Here is an 18,733-nt window from a genome sequence, read left to right as displayed (position 1 = left end):
CTTGGGTAGTGGAAGATCTTTTCCATTTCCATTTTCTGTGATTTGGTATTAAGGGAAAATCTCAAAAGTAATCGTGTAATTACCTATTACATATTTACTAAACCACCTTGAAGTGTGATCCTGCATTTACCTTCTAGTGAGCGTTATGTCTCCTGTCCTCTAATAGCCAAGAAAAATCCCACAGTCACGCAGTTTGCAGCGAGCAGGAATTTTTTTTTACACCAAACTCAGTTTGGTCCCGCAGGCCACTTGGCAGTCTTTCACTCATCCCTAAGCACCTCTCCTTGCCGCTGCAGTGGAGATTTTTCTAAGAAACACAACTAACTGCTTTAGGATTATCTCCTCATTCACCCCAACCCTAACTGCTTTCTCACAACAGAGACTGCAGCCTATTTCATAGTGAAAGTGAAAGCCTGGAATATAAGCACTATCCAACTCCCTCTTCACCAACAAATCCATCCACACCTCCTTTCCTCCCTTCCTTGCAGTGGCCATACCCTCTTCCAGTCCCTGCTCTAGAAAGCAACCATTGGAAAGATAGGGCTTTTTCTCCCAGGTGTGTAGATATGTATATTTCACCCATTTTTGGTGTGGAGGGATGCTTCCTCAGTCTTTTCTCTAGAAGGCAGAGACAACTGCTGATGAGCAGACCCTGCAGGCCAAAGGATACCCATGGATGTTAGCATAGAAAGAGGTATGGTGGAGTTTCTAAGCCCTCAGTGGCCACATACGTGTGTGTGTATGTGTGTGTGTGTGTGCACAGTGCTCTTTACATCCTTGGAGGTTCCAAGGGTTGTAGGAAAAAAGGGGGGGGGCTCCTTTGGGTGATTTAGGGGTTGGAGTTCATCTCTGTCAGCTACCATATTCCAGAAAAGAACTCTTGAGGAAGCTAAGAGTTTGAAATTTAAATCTGGCCCCTCAGGTGATTACAATGGCATATTTATCATGTCAGGAAGTGCAGTGGTTTGAATGTCCCCTACCCCCAGGCTTCAGGAAAAGTGTGCATTAGAAAATTAATCCCCAAACCATGTTGGGAGGACAGGCCTAATAAGAGGTGATTAGGCCATGAGGGCTCCACTCAGGAATGAATTACTGCCACTGTCATCAGGGTGAGTGCCTTCGGAAAGGACGAGTTCTCCTTTTTCTCTATTTCACCCCACCTTTGCCCTTCTACCATGGAATGATGCGATAGAGAAGCCATCACCAGAGGTCAGCCCCTTGGTTTTGGATTTCCCAGTTTCTAGAACACTAAGTAAGAAGTTTCTGTTCATTATAAATAACCTTGTTTATAATACTCTGTTATAGCAACACACAAAAAAAAGACTATTCCAGGGACAAAGCATACTTAATAGCCTTTCCTATTGGTTCATGCCTTTCAGAACTTCCACTGGACTCTTGTCCCTAGCCCTGCAGACATCAAAGTGGCTGCCTCAAGCCACTCTAATCTGGATTCATTTACCACTCTCATAACATTTGCTGCTGAAGTTGTCAATGATCCTTTTCTAGTTCTTTGCATTTGACATTGCTGACCAATCCTTCCTCAAACCCCCCTCCTTCCGCATCAGACAACTGTATCCTAGTTTCCCTGCTTCTTTCTGGCCTTTATTACTTGTCTTTCATGGGTGCCTAGTCTGCCGTGACTAATCTCAACAGAACTAATGCCCAGAATTCTGTCCCTGGATTCATTTTTCTGTTCTTTTTTTTAAAGATTTATTTATTCATTTGAGAGGCAGCGTTACAATAGAGGGAGACACAGAGAGAGAGGTCTACACTCCACTGGTTCACTCCCCCAATGGCCAAAATGACTGGAGCTGAGCTGATCCAAAGCCAAGAGCCAGGAGCTTCCTCCAAGTTTCCCATGTGTGTGCAGGGGGCCAAGGAGTCAGGCCATCCTTTGCTGTTTTCCCAGAGATATTAGCAAGGTACTGGATAGGAAGTGGAGCAGCCAGAACTTGAACTGGCACCATCTGGGATGCTGGCAAAGCAGGTGGAGGCCTAACTCACTACACCACAGTGCTGGCCCCAATTCATTTTCTTATTATTTTATATTCTCCTCTATAATTTATAGGTTTTTATTCATATATATATATATATAATTCATACCAGTAGGTCTTAGCCTAGATCTATTGAAGCAACTGAATGTGTTGTTTATAATTCAGACTCAAAATGACTGAAATTGATCTACCTTCTACTGACTTCCACACCTACTCACCCAACTACATTTTTACTTCTATAAATGACACAAATTCACCTGCCCACCCCACCCCACAATCTAGAACATATATTTGAATACTTTATGTCTCATAGCCAATCCTTCAACAGCTTCTGTTGACACTATTAAAATACACTTGAACTCATCACAATAAATTTGTCACCGGAACCCAACCATAGCAAAAATCAAAAATAACATAGGAAAGAAAATACTCATAACAACATCATTGGATACATAGATTCAGGCAAATCTATCAATATGGGCCATCTAGCCTACAAATGCAGAGGAAGTAACAATTTTTCAGAGGCTGTTGGGATGGGAAAGTTCTCCTTCAAGTACAACTGAGTCTTAGATAAGCTGAGAGCTATATGTGAGCATGTATCACCAGAAATATCTCCCTGTAGAATCTGAGACCATTAAGTATCATGCGAGTATCACTGGTGACCAGGACACCCAGGACACAGAGACTTTATCAAAAACACGATTGCAAGCACATTTAAGGCTGACTATGCTTCTCTGATTGTTGCAGCTGGTGTTGGTGAATTTAAAGCTGTTATCTCCAAGAATGGGCAGACCCATGAGCACACCCTGGGTGTGAAACACTGGGTGTGAAACAGCTTATGGTTACTATTAACAGAGTGAACTCCACTGAGTCAACAGAAGAGATATGAGGAAATTGTTAAGAAAGTCAGCACCTACATTAAGAAAATTGGCTACAACCCTGAAACAGTAGCATTTATGCCAATTTCTGGTTGGAATGGTGACAACATGCTGGAGCCAAATGCTAACAGGCCTTGGGTCAAGAGAAAGAAAGTCACCCATAAAGACAGCAATACTAGTGGAACCACATTTCTTAAAGACCAGGATTGCATCCTGCCACTAACTTGTCCAACCAAAAAGTTCTTGCATCTGCCACTTGCAGATGTCTACAAAATTTGTGGTATTGGTACTATTCCCATGGGCCAAGTAGTGATTGGCAACTACAGCGTGGTAGTCCCCTTTGCTCCAGTCAATGTCACAGCTGAGGTGAAATCTGTTACTATGCACCATGAAGCTTTGAGCAAAGCTCTGAGTGAAGCTCTTCCTCAGTACAATATTGGCTTCAATGTCAACAACATATCTATCAAAGATGTTTGTTATGGCAACATGGCTAGTGACAGCTATAATGATCCAGCAATGGAAGCAGCTGGCTTCATGGCTCAGGTGATCATCCTGAACCATACGAGTTTATTAGTGCTGGCTCTGCCCCTCTACTGAAATGCCACATAACTCACACCACTTGCAAGCTTGCTGAGCTGAAGGAAAAGATTGATCATCATTCTGGTAAGAAGCTGGAATCTTCCAGAAATTCTTGAAATCTGGTGATGCTGCCATTAATGATATGGTTCCTGGCAAACCCTTGTGTGTTGAGAGCTCCTCTGACTCTCCTCTGGGCTGTTTTTCTGTTTGTAGTTGCTGTGTCATCAAAGCAGTGGACAAGAAGGCTGCTGGAGTTGGCAAGGTCTCCAAGTCTTCCCAGAAAGCTCAGAAGGCTAAATGAGTTATTAGCCTGAATATCTGCCACACACACTTAATCGGTGGAAGAACAAGTCTCCAGCTCTTGGTCTCCATTTGACATGTAAGTGTAACAATAAAGACGGGTTAATGATATCAATGCATCACAAAACTTACAAAAAGAAAAAAGAATGTCTCAAGAATCATTCGGTTTTTGGGGTGTGGTGGTTTTTAGTTATTAGTTTCTAAAATCAGTACTTTTGAGTGGAAACATTGATCAAACATCTGTCACAGCACTTTGACATCCGTGAGAACAAAGTTTAGTGAGAAGAAAAGCCCCACTAATTTGACACAGTCTGTTCTCCCACTTCATTCTTCTCAACATCTCTCGGGACGTGTGTAGTTTCTAATGCATATTTATCATTTCTCACGTAGACTATTGTTTAACATCCCTGAATTCTGAGTGTGTCATGCTGCAGCACAAGACCCATTAGTGGTTATGAAGTCATCGCAGTGGATCATAATCAGCACTTTTTGCAAAATGACATGCACCAGGAAGGTGTTTGCCTCATGGCTGGGACTCCCACATGCCACACTCAAGTGCCTGGGCTTGAGTCCCAGAGCTTGCTCCTGATTCCAGATCCTGGCTAATGCAGGCTTGAAGATGCAGCAGTGAGGACTCGGGTGAGTGGGGTCCTGCACCCACATGGAGCAACTGGCATAGGTCCCTGCTCTCAGGTTCAGGTCCCCTTCTTCGTACTAGACCATTGTGGGCATCTGGGGAGGGAACACGCCTATGGGAGTGCGTGTGCTCTCTCTCTCTGATCTATGTGTCTCTCTGCCTCAAATAAAATTTTGAAAATTAAAACTGAAGTGCACAGAATAAACAGAAAATATCAGTGTACAGATTACATTTATTTTTATTTATGTAGACACATTCACATGTACAGATACATAGACTATATATATATTCAAATAATATTGGATTCCAATCAAAAAATAACACTTTTTTTTTTTTACTAAGGATAGAAGTCAGAAAGTTTGAGAACCACTGAACTGCTTGTTCCCTATTTCTGGTCTTCCTCACTGCGGACCTCTCCCTCTCTCTCTCACTCTTTTTTTCTCCATCTCTGCTTCTCTAATAAATAAATAAATCTTAAAAAATATTAAAAAAGAGTATATTAGTGCCAAAGCTCAATACATTGTTCTCCATTAAACTGCCCTCCACGACGCTTGCTGTGTATTTCATTCATACATTGTCTGGTAAAGACACATGCCTCTTCCTTATCCGTCATGTGGGATCTTTCACTTATGCCTGCCAACTGCTCTTCGTGAAGTTCTCTTGCATCTGTTCCAGTGCCTTCCTCTCCCTCCTTGTCCTCACTGGCTCTACATTGTTCTAGTCTTTATTTCTTGCATGGCTGATCGACTAGACTTCAGTCTGCTTCCCTGGTTCTGGTCTGTTCACACTCCCATCAGCCTTTCACATCAGAGTTAGTTTTCAAATGGGAGGTCTGACCTTAACATGCTCTTGGAAAAACATGTCTGTAATATATTCAAAGACCTTTATACAGTAATATTAGGCTCCCAAAACAATGAGATACCTTAAGTAAAGTATTACCTCCAGGAAAACCAGATTTAATGAAAAAATTGAATGTATTGGTTAATTTGGAATAATATTTATAAAGCATATATTAAATATATTTAATATCATACTTTAAACACTTAATTTTGAGCTATTTAGTAGTTGTCATAAAATTATTGAAAAGATGAAAGGAATGAATATGGCAAGATTGTACAGGGTGCTTGAATTCTTATTTTGCATAATAAGAATCTGAAACCAATGAATAAATAGTACTATAAAAACATTTTTATAAATGAATATCTAAATACCTAAAAGACTTTAAGTTATGTACACTCAAAAGTATGAGAAATGATATAATACACAAACCAATGCATTTTTCAAATAGTTATAACAAAATACATAAGATAATTTGACATTTTAAATTGATAGTCATTAAATAACATGCAAAGGAAAAATAAAAGCCTCTCTGTCTCCCTATCCATTCAGGCTAAGTATCCCTTATCTAAATACTTGGGACCAGGCTGGCGCCACGGTTCAATAGGCTAATCCTCCACCTGCAGCGCCGGCACACCGGGTTCTAGTCCCAGTCAGTCGGGGCACTGGATCCTGTCCTGGTTGCCCCTCTTCCAGGCCAGCTCTCTGTTGTGGCCCGGGAGTGCAGTGGAGGATGGCCCAAGTCCTTGGGCCCTGCATCCCATGGGAGACCAGGAGAAGCACCTGGCTCCTGGCTTCGGATCAGCGCAGTACGCCGGCCGCAGCGCACTGGCTGCAGTGCCAGTGCGCCGACCACAGCAGCCATTGGCAGCCTTTGGGGGATGAAGACCTTTCTCTCTGTCTCTCTCTCTCACTGTCCACTCTGCCTGTCAAATAAATAAATAAATAACTACTTGGGGCCAGAAATCCTCAGATTTTGAAATAATTTTGAGTTTTTGGAGAACTTGGGTATACATTTTGAGATGTTTTGGGACATCTCAAAGTAAAAAATTTATTTGTATGTTATATACATCTTACATATACAGCTTGAGGTTAATTGTACACATGCATGTTGATTACAACCTGTTACATGAGTTCACATATGAAATTTTCTGTTTGTTGTGTAGCATCAGACTTCAAAAAGCTTTACCTTTTGGTGCATTTCAGATTTTCGAATTATGAATGCTTATCATTGTGTGTGTGCATGTGGTGTAAATGTATTTAAAATTTTTTATGTATTACCTTACTTATATGAAAGGCAGAGACAGAGAGATCTTTCATTTCCCGGTTCATTCCCTAAATGCCCAAAATAGCTGGGCTACGGCAGGCTGAAGCTGGAGCTTGATCTCAGTCTGGGTCTCCCATAGGGGTGCAGGGATTCAAGTACATGAGTCCATCGCCTCTGCTTCCTATGGTACATATAAGCTGGAATCAGAATTGAATCTGCAACTCAAATCCAGCCACTCCAATACCAGTGTCTTAACCACAGTGCCAAACAACCACCCTATGGAATTGATTATATATATATTTTTTTCACATGGTGTGAGGTCACTGATGCTCCTTAAACTAATTTGTTAATTTAATGAATCTCAGCTATTAAAATTAAAAATCACATTTTTAATAATGGTATATGCTGATTTGAAAATTCCATTTAAAAATGAACAAGCAATTTTAGAAAATTCTTGAAGAGTTAAATAATTGGAAGGAATTATCCCAGTAGTTGTGCAGACTGTGCACTGAAATATTTTAGGGGGTGGGGAGCATGGAGCTACCATTGGTCTTACAGTTTATATTAAAATGTTCTGAAAATGAGCTATGCAACCTACATGTTTGTATAGATCAGTTCTGATTCAACCGTTAAAACTTTTTATAAATAGGCATATCAATTCATTGGGAAAGAGGAGGCCACCAAAATAAACTAAAATTCATATAGAAATCAAAAATACAAAAAGGGGAGATTTCAAATCAGTGATGCAACACTGATTATTATTATGATGTTAGGGAAGACACATAGAATCTACACCTCATATCTTAACAACAAAGCTAACTTCAAGCGGTGCAAAATGAAACTTAAAAATAACCAGAGTATGAAACTTTAGTCTACATATAAGGAAGCCTAAAAGAAAGAAAAGACATGAACAATCTGCAAAGGACAACCAAAAGCTGGAAAAATATAAAAAAGTTATAAAGGCTATATCATAGGCCGGTGCTGCGGCTCACTCGGCTAATCCTTCGCCTGCGGTGCCAGCACACCGGGTTCTAGTCCCAGTCACAGCACCGGATTCTGTCCCGGTTGCCCCTCTTCCAGGCCAGCTCTCTGCTATGGCCCGGGAGGGCAGTGGAGGATGGCCCAAGTGCTTGGGTGCTTGGGCCCTGCACCCCATGGGAGACCAGGAGAAGCACCTGGCTCCTGGCTTTGGATCAGCGTGGTGCACCAGCTGCAGCACACCGGCTGTGGCGGCCATTGGAGGGTGAACCAATGGTAAAGGAAGACCTTTCTCTCTGTCTCTCTTTCTCTCACTATCCACTCTGCCTGTCAAAAAAAAAAAAATATATATATATATATATAATTTTATATTGGCCAAGATAAGCAAAGAATAGGTTGTTTGATATGGGAAAACAAGCAGTCTCAAACACTAAGGTGGTAAGGTTAATGTGATAATTAATTCTTGGACTATTTTAATGTCCACAATTTTTGATTCCACAATTCCATTACTCTTCACCAGGGTATTTTCTAAACAATTGTTCCCAATTACAAAATATTGGAAATAATCCTAATGTCCACAGGTAGGGCACTGGCCAATAAAATTATGATACAACAGAATATTATGTGCTTGAAAAATGAAGAAAAGATTGGGCCTGCGCCTGCGGCACTGGTAACCCATATGGGTGCTGGATTCTGTCCCGGTTGCTCTTCTTCCAGTCCAGCTCTCTGCTGTGGCCGGGGCGGGGGGCAGTGAAGGATGGCCCAGGTGCTTGAGTCCCTGCACCCACATGGGAGACCAGGAAGAAGCACCTGGCTCCTGGCTCCTGGCTTCAAATTAGCATGGCGCCGGCTGTAGTGGTCATTTTGGAAGAGAACCAACGGAAGGAAGACCTTTCTTTCTGTCTCTCTCTTGCTCGCTATCTATATCTCTACCTATCAAATAAATAAAAATTAAAAAAAAAATGAAGAAATGAAATACGAAGGAAAAGAGAAAAAGAATAAGAGATTTTTATTTGAATTCATATCTAATGATCTGAAATATAAATTAAGTTTCATAAAGTTCCAGGAATATATGGTATGCTACAATTTGTGGGAAAACTAGGAATAATTTTAATTTCTTCTGGAAAGTTATTTAAGACTCCTATAGCATGATTTGCATCCCTGAAGAGGAACCAGGGAAGAAAGCTTGCTTTTTATTGTTCTTCCTTTCATAATAATTTTCACTGTTTACCTTGAGCAGATATTAATTTTCCAGAAGATTAATAACAACAATTAAAAGAAGAAATATAACAGATTACAGTGGAGCCCACTCCTGATTATCTATTGCTACTATTTTTGAACGTAGATTATGTACCAAATTCCTCATATACATCAATGTCTATAATCTTCCCCCAAATAGCATGCTAATTATTATTATCCCCATTTTATAGGTGAAGAAACTGGAGCCCAAAGATAAAGCGATTTGCAAGCCATGTGTTAGCTAACAACAAAGGTGTAATCCTTTTCTGGGTGTGTCTGCTTCAGACCATGTATATTTTATTCTCAGCATCCTCTTGCAATGACATGCCCTACTGAGATTCTTTTTCAAGCCAACTGAATGACACCACATCCCATTCACTATCTATCCACCTATCAATTAATTCCCTTACCCCTCTGCATTCCCTCTCCACTTCCTCATACTCACCCAAACACGTCCACACAGAAATGACTTTGTTTAGAAAGCAACCACCTACCATGAAATGACCCAGAACCTTGCATGGGTCCATGGATAATTGTAGGAAACCAACAAATAGTTTTCATGTTAAAGACATATGTGAGCAATTGGTCAAAGTTAAGTGGCATCCATCCTGCTCTGCATAGTTGGATTGTTCTCACAACCTTCAACTCTCGCATTCCTCAGCCAAGTGTTTTGTTTACACAAGCGAAATTCTAAGCACATGCATATTTCGAAGGCTGTCTTGATGATCAGATTCCAAATAGTCAAAAGACAAGAAGCAGGACACAGTTGGTAGAGAAAAATATAATTGTTGGTTAATCAGTGAGAAATTAAAATAGCATCCCTTGTCATCAGGGTGGGAGAAGGATTGAGTACATAACCTTTGGAATCAGTACGCGTGGGTAGTTTCCAGCTGTTGTATTAACCTGCTGTGGAATTTCAAATAAATTTCCTAGCCTCTCTAGCATCAGTTTCCCAGATGATAAGCTGAAAATCCTAACACTGTCCACCTCACAGGCAGGATTGTTATGAGGATTAAAAGAAAGACAACTTTTTTTTTTTTTTGACAGGCAGAGTGGACAGTAAGAGAGAGACAGAGAGAAAGGTCTTCCTTTTCCGTTGGTTCACCCCTCAATGGCTGCCAATGGCCGCTGCGGTCGGCGCACTGCGGTCGGCGCACTGCGGCCCGCGCACCGCACTGATCTGAAGCCAGGAGCCAGGTGCTTCTCCTGGCCTCCCATGGGATGCAGGGCCCAAGCACTTGGGCCATCCTCCACTGCCCTCCCGGGCCATAGCAGAGAGCTGGCCTGGAAGAGGGGCAACCAGGACAGAATCTGGCACCCGATTGGGACTAGAACTGGGTGTGCTGGCGCCACAGGCGGAAGATTAGCCTATTGAGCAGCAGCACCAGCCAAGAAAGACAACTTTTGTCCTCAGAACTGTATACATGGTAAGGATTTAACAAATAACCATTGCTTTAGGTAATAGTTGAAGACACTATGCACCAAATCATCAGCAAGTGCTATTGGCTCTCCCTCCAAGACACGTCCGTAATAAGACATGTCTTCACCTCTTCTTGAAGTGGTTCCTTGGGTTTCTTGTCTCCGTGATTCCACTCTTCCACAAATGCCACAAATAGGAGGGCATTTGAAGATTGCTACATATTGCTCCCTATACCTGCTACACTCCCCACCTGCATCATTCATGGAGGACTTTGTCCCAAGATACGTGTCTCTACATGAGAGCCACCACCTCAGAGAAGCTTACCTTCCCCACAAAGACCATCTTTTTTATATCTCCAGAGGATAAAATAATGTGAAATAAATATCTGCCTTCAAAAATATCACTGTGCAACACTGCATGATTTATGTAACTCACCAAAAAATTTTTGTTGTGTGCTGAGTAACTATGATCTTCATGCATTTTCCACCCATCATAGAGCCAAGTGTTTTCTATTTTTTTCTAAGGGAACCAAGGATCAAAGAGTTTGTTTTTCCCAGTAGTTTTTTTTTTTTTTTACCCAATGAAACCTTTTATTTAAGGGGTACAAATTTCATAGGCACAACATTAGGAATATAGTAATTCTTCCCACCATACTTGCCCTCCCACCCCTACTCCTACCCCTCCTTCTCCCTCTCCCATTCCCAGTCCCATTCTCCATTAAGATTCATTTTCGATTAACTTTATACACAGAAGACCAACTCTATATTAAGTAAAGATTTCAACATTTTGCACACACACACACAACTGAGAACAAGTTTTACAGTTAATTCTCATAACAAGGAGATATATTTAAAGCATATAAAATCAAAGTGTTCTATTGCTAATATCCGCTTCATTTACTGTTTCAATAATTTTTAGAATTGTAACTGAAACATGAAAACTATTCTAATTTTAATTACTTTTAAATGTTTATTATACTCAGGAAGAGCATCTCAAATTAGAGCTAGTATTTCTTAAACATCTTGCTGACTTCCAAACATTCCCCTTTTTTCAACAAAGAGCAAACGAATGAAGAACCCACAACTTTAGGCAGGTAGCAGCATCGAATTAATCAGAATAGGTTAGGTTTTGCTGCAAGCAAAAATCACACCCAAAGTTCTAGGACTAAACTGGGTAAAATTATATTTCTTATTCATAGTGGAAGTGCTATATAGATTAGTTTCCAGGATGGAAGCAGATATGTGCTACTGTCACTGAGGGACAGTGGCTGGGCTCAGTTCTACCATCTTATCCATGCATTATCTGACATCTGTAGCTTTCTTTTTTGGTACATCAGGAGAAGAGAGTAGAGAAGACTGTGCATTGTCAATTAAATTATTTCACCTAGGGGCATGTGTTTGGCCTAGTAGTTAAGACGAAGGTTATGACACCAATGTCCTACCCTACCTCGAGCACTTGGGTTTGTTTCCCCACTCCACATACCGATTCCAACTTTCCGCTAATATAGTGATGGTTCAAGTACTGGGGTTGCTGCTACACACGTGGAAGATCTGGATTGTGTTCCTAGCTCCCAGCTTTGTCCCCCAGACCATTGCAGGCATTTGGGGAATGAACCAACAGTAGGGAGCTCTTTCTCTCCATGTCTCTCTTTGTTTCTCTGCCTCTCAAAAAAAAAGTAAATAAAAAGTGATTTTAACTTAAATAATCTATTTATTAATTATTTATTTACAATAATATTTATTTAAAATTATTTGGCCTGGAAGTGCTGTCACTTCTTCTTATAGCCCACAGACAGAACTGGTCACAGAAATCTGTCTAGAAGAATGTGTGCTATTCAATACAACCAAGAAGTTGCAACATCAGCCACAACTGTCTCACTAGGATCTAATGGCATTGCTATAATTTTCATTGTGCATATTTCTATGATTAAGTAACATTTAAGGCAGATGTCTTTCTGTTTACATGATCTTTTAAAATATTACCAAAGAGTAAGAAAATCAAGACAAAGCCATGTTAAGTAAATAATGATACAGATGGGATAGATAGAGGACAAAAGTTGTGATGATTTCTAAATCATCAAAATTTGAGAACTGCTGTTCCTGCATGAAGTTGCACCGCAAGTTTGTGGCAAAAATGATAATATTCCAGATTTCTTCCCATTCTGTAGTTGCTTTTCTAAGATCTATGGAATCCGGTGAACTTATGATGCTCCTCAATCACTTCTGTGTTAAAATTAATGAGAGAATTTCTATTTTCTCAAATTATTCTTTATTTTTTGTGCCTTTATACAGTATTTTATGGAGAAAAATAGAATGACCTAGAAACTACTTATTAGTTAAGTCCACAAAATTTATTGGACTTACTGGAAAAACTTGGACAAGAAAATGAGGATTTTAAGTACATGAAAGAGCATGTCACCAATTTCTACATTTAAGTATTAATGACACAAAATTAGTGATACTAACAAGGGAATGCTTTCTAATAATGACTTTGCTTCTTTCTCTATGTAAGAATTCAGAGATAAAAATGCAAATTGTTACCTTTCAGTCAGAATTTTTTGCTCAAAAGAGGTGTGTAAAGCCATATAACTAATTAAATTTTATTTACGCTATCCCAATAGATTTACTCTTTAAAAATTCTTTATAAAGATTTCCCATTTATCCTTACGTTATTGTTCTTATTCTGTCAAATTGAAAGTGTTGAGTCTTAACTTTCATTTTCAAGTGAATTTTGATGAAAGAACCAGTCCTTGACAAAGGAAAGCAAAGCAAAGCAAGCAGCGGCGCTCTCCTCTCCTCCTCGGGCATTTTCTCCCTGCCTGGGGAAGCAGAACTCAGAGCTCAGATGCCATCCATTCACGGCTGTGCACATTTGTTCATTCAGAGACAGCCTCAGATCTGCCCCCTTACATCCATGTTCACCCTCCTCTACCTATCACAGAGAAAAGGATTAGACTCATCAAAATCACTTAACATGTAACCTTTCCTAGATAATACAAGGGCACTTCAAAAAATGCATGCAAAATAGAATTCAAAGATTAGTTTATTTTGATGCAAACAATCTGAAATCTAAGCAACTTTTTTCACAATATGTTTCTCCCACAAACCTCCTGAATTACCCTCATAAATTCCTATTTCAAGGGAAGAGAATGTCACCATCACAAACCAGGGTGATTCTACGATGGCAGTAAGAGACATTCTTTGACAAGCCCATAGCAGTTGCTGGCCTCCTGATAGCTTTGCAATCTTTGCTTCTTTGGGGGACTCTCTAATCTTTTATCTGCTGATTTATTTAACCTGATTTAGAGATGATGTTGCCTATGAGAGGTGATTGGAAGAAGCCAAAATTTTATGCTGCAAGGATATTAAGTGATGAAAAGCATTAGAAGTCACTTTTGTCTTATTCAATGTCAAATCAGGGCAGGATTTTTACATAAAAAACTTTTGGCTGCATCTTTCTTGCTTATATGAGCTCAATATTCAGTTGGCTAAAGGAACCCATTTCTTCTAGTTTTTTGTTTTGTTTTTGCAGAGAGAGAGAGAGGTCTTCCATCCACTGGTTCACTCCCCAATTGCTGCAATGTCCAGAGCTGCACCAATCTGAAGCCAGAAGCCAGGAGCATCTTCCAGGTCTCCCCTGTGGGTGCAAGGGCCCAAGGACTAGGCCATCTTCCACTGCTTTTCCAGGTCATAGCAGAGAGTTGGATTGGAAGTGGAGCAGCCGGGACTTGAACAGGCACCCATATGGGATGCTGGCACTGCAGCCGGCTTTACTCACTAAGTCATAGCACCGGCCCCTCTTCCAATTTTGTTATTTTCTTTTTTAAAAAAATTAACAGATATGTGAAAGTAGTGTATATTTATGGAGTATAATATGATATTTCATTACATATTAGGTAATATCCAAACAAGACAAATATATTTATCATTTCAAGTATTTATTATTTCTCTGTAGTGAAAGTGCACAAAATTCTTCCCTATAATTTATATTTTAATAGAGAAAAATACAGTAAATTAGCTTTATTTATACCCACCCAACTATGCAATAGAATCACAGAACTTCTCACGCCTACCTATAAGCCTAGTGCCAGTTAATCTCTCCCAACCTTCCCCCCCCCGACTTTCCACTCCAGTTTTTGATAATCACCATTATATTTTAACTTCTATTAAATCACCTATTTTTTAAGACCACATACAAATGAAATCATGTGATATTTGTCTTTTTGTAATTGGTTTATTCACTTCACACACTGACCTTCAGTTCCATCCATTTTGTTGCAAATGACAAAATTTCATTGCTTTATGACTGGTAATATACCATTGTGTATATGGACCACATTTTATTTAGCCATTCATTGGTGGATGGACACTTAGGTTGTTTCCATTTCTTGGCTATTGTGAATAGTGCTGCAATAAACATGGGAACATTTCTCTTCAACAGGTAGATTTCATTTCCCTTGGATAAATATCCAGGAGGTGTACGGGGGTTGATGGATAAAATGGTAGTTTTATTTTTAGTTTTTTGAGGGCCACTATACTATTTTCCACAATGGCTGTACTACGCTACATTCCCACCAAGTTTTACATTTTCTCCACATCTTCTTCTAATGGTTCCAATGTTTCAGGTCTCATTTAGATTAATAAATTTTCAGTTGATTTTTGTACTTGGTGAAAGATAGGGTGTCAGTTTCATTCCTCTGGATGTGGATATCCAGTTTCCTCAAAACCTTTTATTAAAAACATTATCCTTTTTCCAATGCATGTTCTTAGTATCTTTTTCAGAAGTACATTGGCTGTGGGTTTACTTCTGGAGTCTCTATGTGTTCCATTGGTCTGTTGATCTTATTTTAAGCCAATACCATGCTTTACTGTAACTTTACAAGTTATTTTAAGTCAGGCAGAGGGCTGGTTCTGTGGTACAGTGGGTTAATCCTCTGCCTGCAGTGCCAGCATCCCATATGGACACCGATTTGAGTCGCAGATACTCCTCTTCTGATCCGGCACTCTGATGTGGTGTGAGCAAGCATAGAAGACGGCCCAAGTGCTTGGGCCCCTACACCTGGGTGGGAGACCTGAGGAGATTCCTTGCTCATAGCTTTGGATTAGCCCAGCTCTGGCCACTACCACCATTTGGGGAGTGAACCAGCATGTGGAAGACCTTACTCCGTGTCCCTCCTTCTCATTGTCTGTAACTCTGTCAAATAAATACATAAAATCTTTAAATATAAAATACGCCTCCTACTTTGTTGTTTTTTCCTTGTTCTTTGGCTGTTCAGGATGTTTTGTAGTTCCACACAAGTTTTAGTAGTGTTTTTTCATATTATTGTGAAAAATGCTATTGGGATTTTGAATCTGCAAATCGCTTTCGATGGTATGAGCATTTAAACAACACTGATCCTTCCAATGCATGAACACGTGTATCTTGCCATTTCTGGGTCTTCTTCATTGTCTTTCATTGCTGAGATGTTTCTCCCCTTTGATTAAATTTATTCCCAGGTATTTAATATTTTTAGCTATTGGAAGTGGACTTGCTTTCTTGATTTAGTTTTTAGATGATTCACTATTGGTGTATAAAAACACAACACTAATCATTTTTGTACATTGACTTTGTATCCTGCAGCTTTGCTGAATTTGTTTGCTAGTTCTAACAGCTTTTTTATGGGGTTTTTGAAATTTTCTATATGTAAGATCATGTCATCTGCAAACAGTGAAACTGTGACTTCCTCCTTTCCAGTTTGTTTGCCCTTTGCTTCTTTCGTTTACCTAATTGCTCTAGCTAACACTTCCAGGACTACGTTGAATAAAAGTGGTGACAGTGGACACCCTTGTCTTATTTTAGACATTACAGAAAAAGTCTTCAGCTTTTTCCTGTTTGATATGCTATTATCTGTTATCTTGTTATATGTGGCCTTTATAATGTTGATGTATGTCTCTTCTATACCTAATATGGTCACAGCTTTTATCATGAAAGATGCTGAATTTTATCAAATGTTTTTTCTGTATCTGTTGAGATGATCATGTGATTGTTTCCCCTTCATTCTGTTGATGTGATGTATCACATTTATTGACTTGTGTGTGTTTATCCATCATTGCATTCCTGAGATAAATCCCAAATGATGTGGTGAATGAACTTTCTAATGTGCTGTTGCATTTGATTTGCTAGCAGTTTGTCGAAAATTTTTGCATTTGTTTTCCTTAAGGATGTTACACTGTAGTCTTACTCTTAGGTTGTATCTTGTCTGATTTTGCTATGAAGATAATGCTAGCCTCATCAAGTGAATTTGGAAGAATTCCATCATCTTCTATGTTTTGAAATAATTTAAGAAAGATTGGTGTTAGTTCTTTCTTACAAGCTTGGTATAATTCAGTAGTTAAGACATCTGGCCTTGGGCTTTTCTTTTATGGGAGCTTTTTTTTAACTCCTGTTTCAATCTCATTATTAGTCTGTTGGGATATTCTATTTCCTCATGATTGGTAAGATATATGTGTCCAAGAATTTGTTCATTACATTTAGGATATCATTTATTGCCATACAATTATTCATACTAATCTCTAACTACTAATTCTGTGGTGTCAGTTAAATGTCTCCATTTTCATTTCTGATTCTATATGATTGAATGCTCTTTTTTTGGTTAATCTAACTAAGGTTTTATCCACCAGTTATCTTTTCAAAGAACAAATTTTCATTTTATTAATTTTTTTGCATTGCTGTATTAGGGTGCTCCAATATTTAGCTTTATTGTATTGGAATATATCTTTCACTTTGGGTCAGTTAATATTTGCTTTATGTATTAGGGTGCTCCAATACTTAGCTTGTTTTTTATAAGTGTTTTACAAGTGTTGTTTTATAAGTTTTATAAGTGTTATTTTTTTCTTGATGGAGTGAACCCTTTATCATTATTTAATTATCTACCTGTTCTTTTTACTCTCTTTAATTTAACAGATATTATATCTGATAGGTATATGGCTACCCTTCCTTTATGCTGGGTTTCATTTACATAAAATATCTTGATACATCTTTTTATATTAATGCTATGTGTGTCCTTAGCGGTGAACTGAGTTTCTTGGAAGCAATATATAGATGAGCCCCATTTTTTTAAGCCATTTGGTCACTCCGTCTTTTAATTATATAATATAATCCATTGACACTTAAGGCAATTATTGTTAAGTAAGGTCTTGTCTGTACCATGTTAATATATCTTTTGTATTTTTATTGTGATTTCTTTCTCACTAAAATCTTCATTTGTGGATAAATGATGTTTTCTAGTGGTGTATTGTGACTCTGCTTATTTTTGGTTAGTCTGTTATAGGTTCTTACTTTGTGGTTACCATGAGGCTTTCAAAAAATCTTTTCTGATTACAGTAAGTTATTTTGAAATTATAGCAAGTTATCATTGATTATAAAGATAGAGAAAGATGCACATAAAAAAAGAGGTAAGAAATCCTAATTTTGAAATAAAAGGTTTCTTGGGGGGAGGTTCCAAGATGGCAGAATATGGAGGGAGCTTACTGATAGTCCAGGAAAAAATAGTTTAATAAAAGTAGAGATAGTATAGTCTTAGGGAAGAGTTGGGAAAAAAACAGTGGAGGAAACTCTTCCATAATTAGAGGGACACAGTGGATCTACATGGAGGGCATGGGAACCCATGGCTCAGGACTCTAGCTGCCAAGAGCCTCTGCACCAGCACTGGAAGTGAGGTGAGACAAAACTGCAATAGCCCAAGACACTGGCAGAAAAGTGGCAGGAAGAGCCTAGAGGGAACAAGACTTGAAGACCCATGGGGGAAAGTACACCAGCCTAACTAGAGGAGAGAAAAAATAAAAGGGACAGTACAGACATGATTCTCTCTCTCCACTCACCTTACAAAGACGTATGAGCTGATAGAGCAGACGTGATTTTGGACATATGTAACAGCTGGACCAGGTTTGGGCTGTGCGCAGCAATCAGCTGAGCAGAAAAACCTGACTCTGGTGGGGAGAAATAACAGGAGACTAAGACCTAGTGAGTGTGGAGCTTATGAACCAGGAGTGTGAAAAAAAAAAAAAAACTGAGGGTGTGTGGGAGAACTCACCGTGTGGCTGAGATGTGAGCAGTCATCTGTGGGAGGTGCCACAAATTCAGGAAGCCTTGGCTACCCGGGGAGGGACATTGCAGGGGAATCTGAGCTTACACTGAGGACTGCACAGATCCTTTGTGTGGTCCTTAGTACAGAGCAGACGAATATTATACCCACTGGTGCTAGTGCTCAAGCACTGATCACCATCCAGGAGAAGAGCTCAGCTGAGCAGAATCACTTCCCTTCTGATTAAGAGAGAGAGAGAGAGAGAGGGAGAAGATTTACCATGGTAAACCTGGGCGTGTCAAGTTAGGCACAATCTTAACCCTGAAGAACTGAACAGAGCTCTCTGGCCACATCCACAACAAGCCCCTAGAGATTCACTGAAAGCAGACAGTCCACTTATCTAGAGTCATAGTATAATGAGAGAAGCCTCCACAGCAGAAAAAAAAGAAGAAACCAAAGAATATCTCCACAATGTTGAACAACATATGCAGCAACCGAGGAAACAAGAACAAGGAAGACAACATGATGCTCCCAAAAGAACA

The 18,733-nt window shown here is 39.5% G+C and overlaps 1 pseudogene across 1 annotated transcript; it reads left to right on the top strand.

The window, feature by feature from the left end:
- Positions 1-1,065: 1,065 nt before the first annotated feature.
- LOC138849526 (elongation factor 1-alpha 1 pseudogene) lies at positions 1,066-4,390 on the top strand (annotated as a pseudogene). Its single transcript, XR_016232978.1, has 3 exons — positions 1,066-1,109; positions 2,413-3,830; positions 4,142-4,390. The product of XR_016232978.1 is annotated as an elongation factor 1-alpha 1 pseudogene (transcript).
- Positions 4,391-18,733: the final 14,343 nt, after the last annotated feature.

The sequence above is a fragment of the Oryctolagus cuniculus genome, chromosome 4, assembly GCF_051225735.1.
Source record: "Oryctolagus cuniculus isolate XC-2025 breed Fujian yellow rabbit chromosome 4, ASM5122573v1, whole genome shotgun sequence".
NCBI lineage: Eukaryota > Metazoa > Chordata > Mammalia > Lagomorpha > Leporidae > Oryctolagus > Oryctolagus cuniculus.
This window is presented reverse-complemented; position numbering and strand designations above follow the sequence as displayed.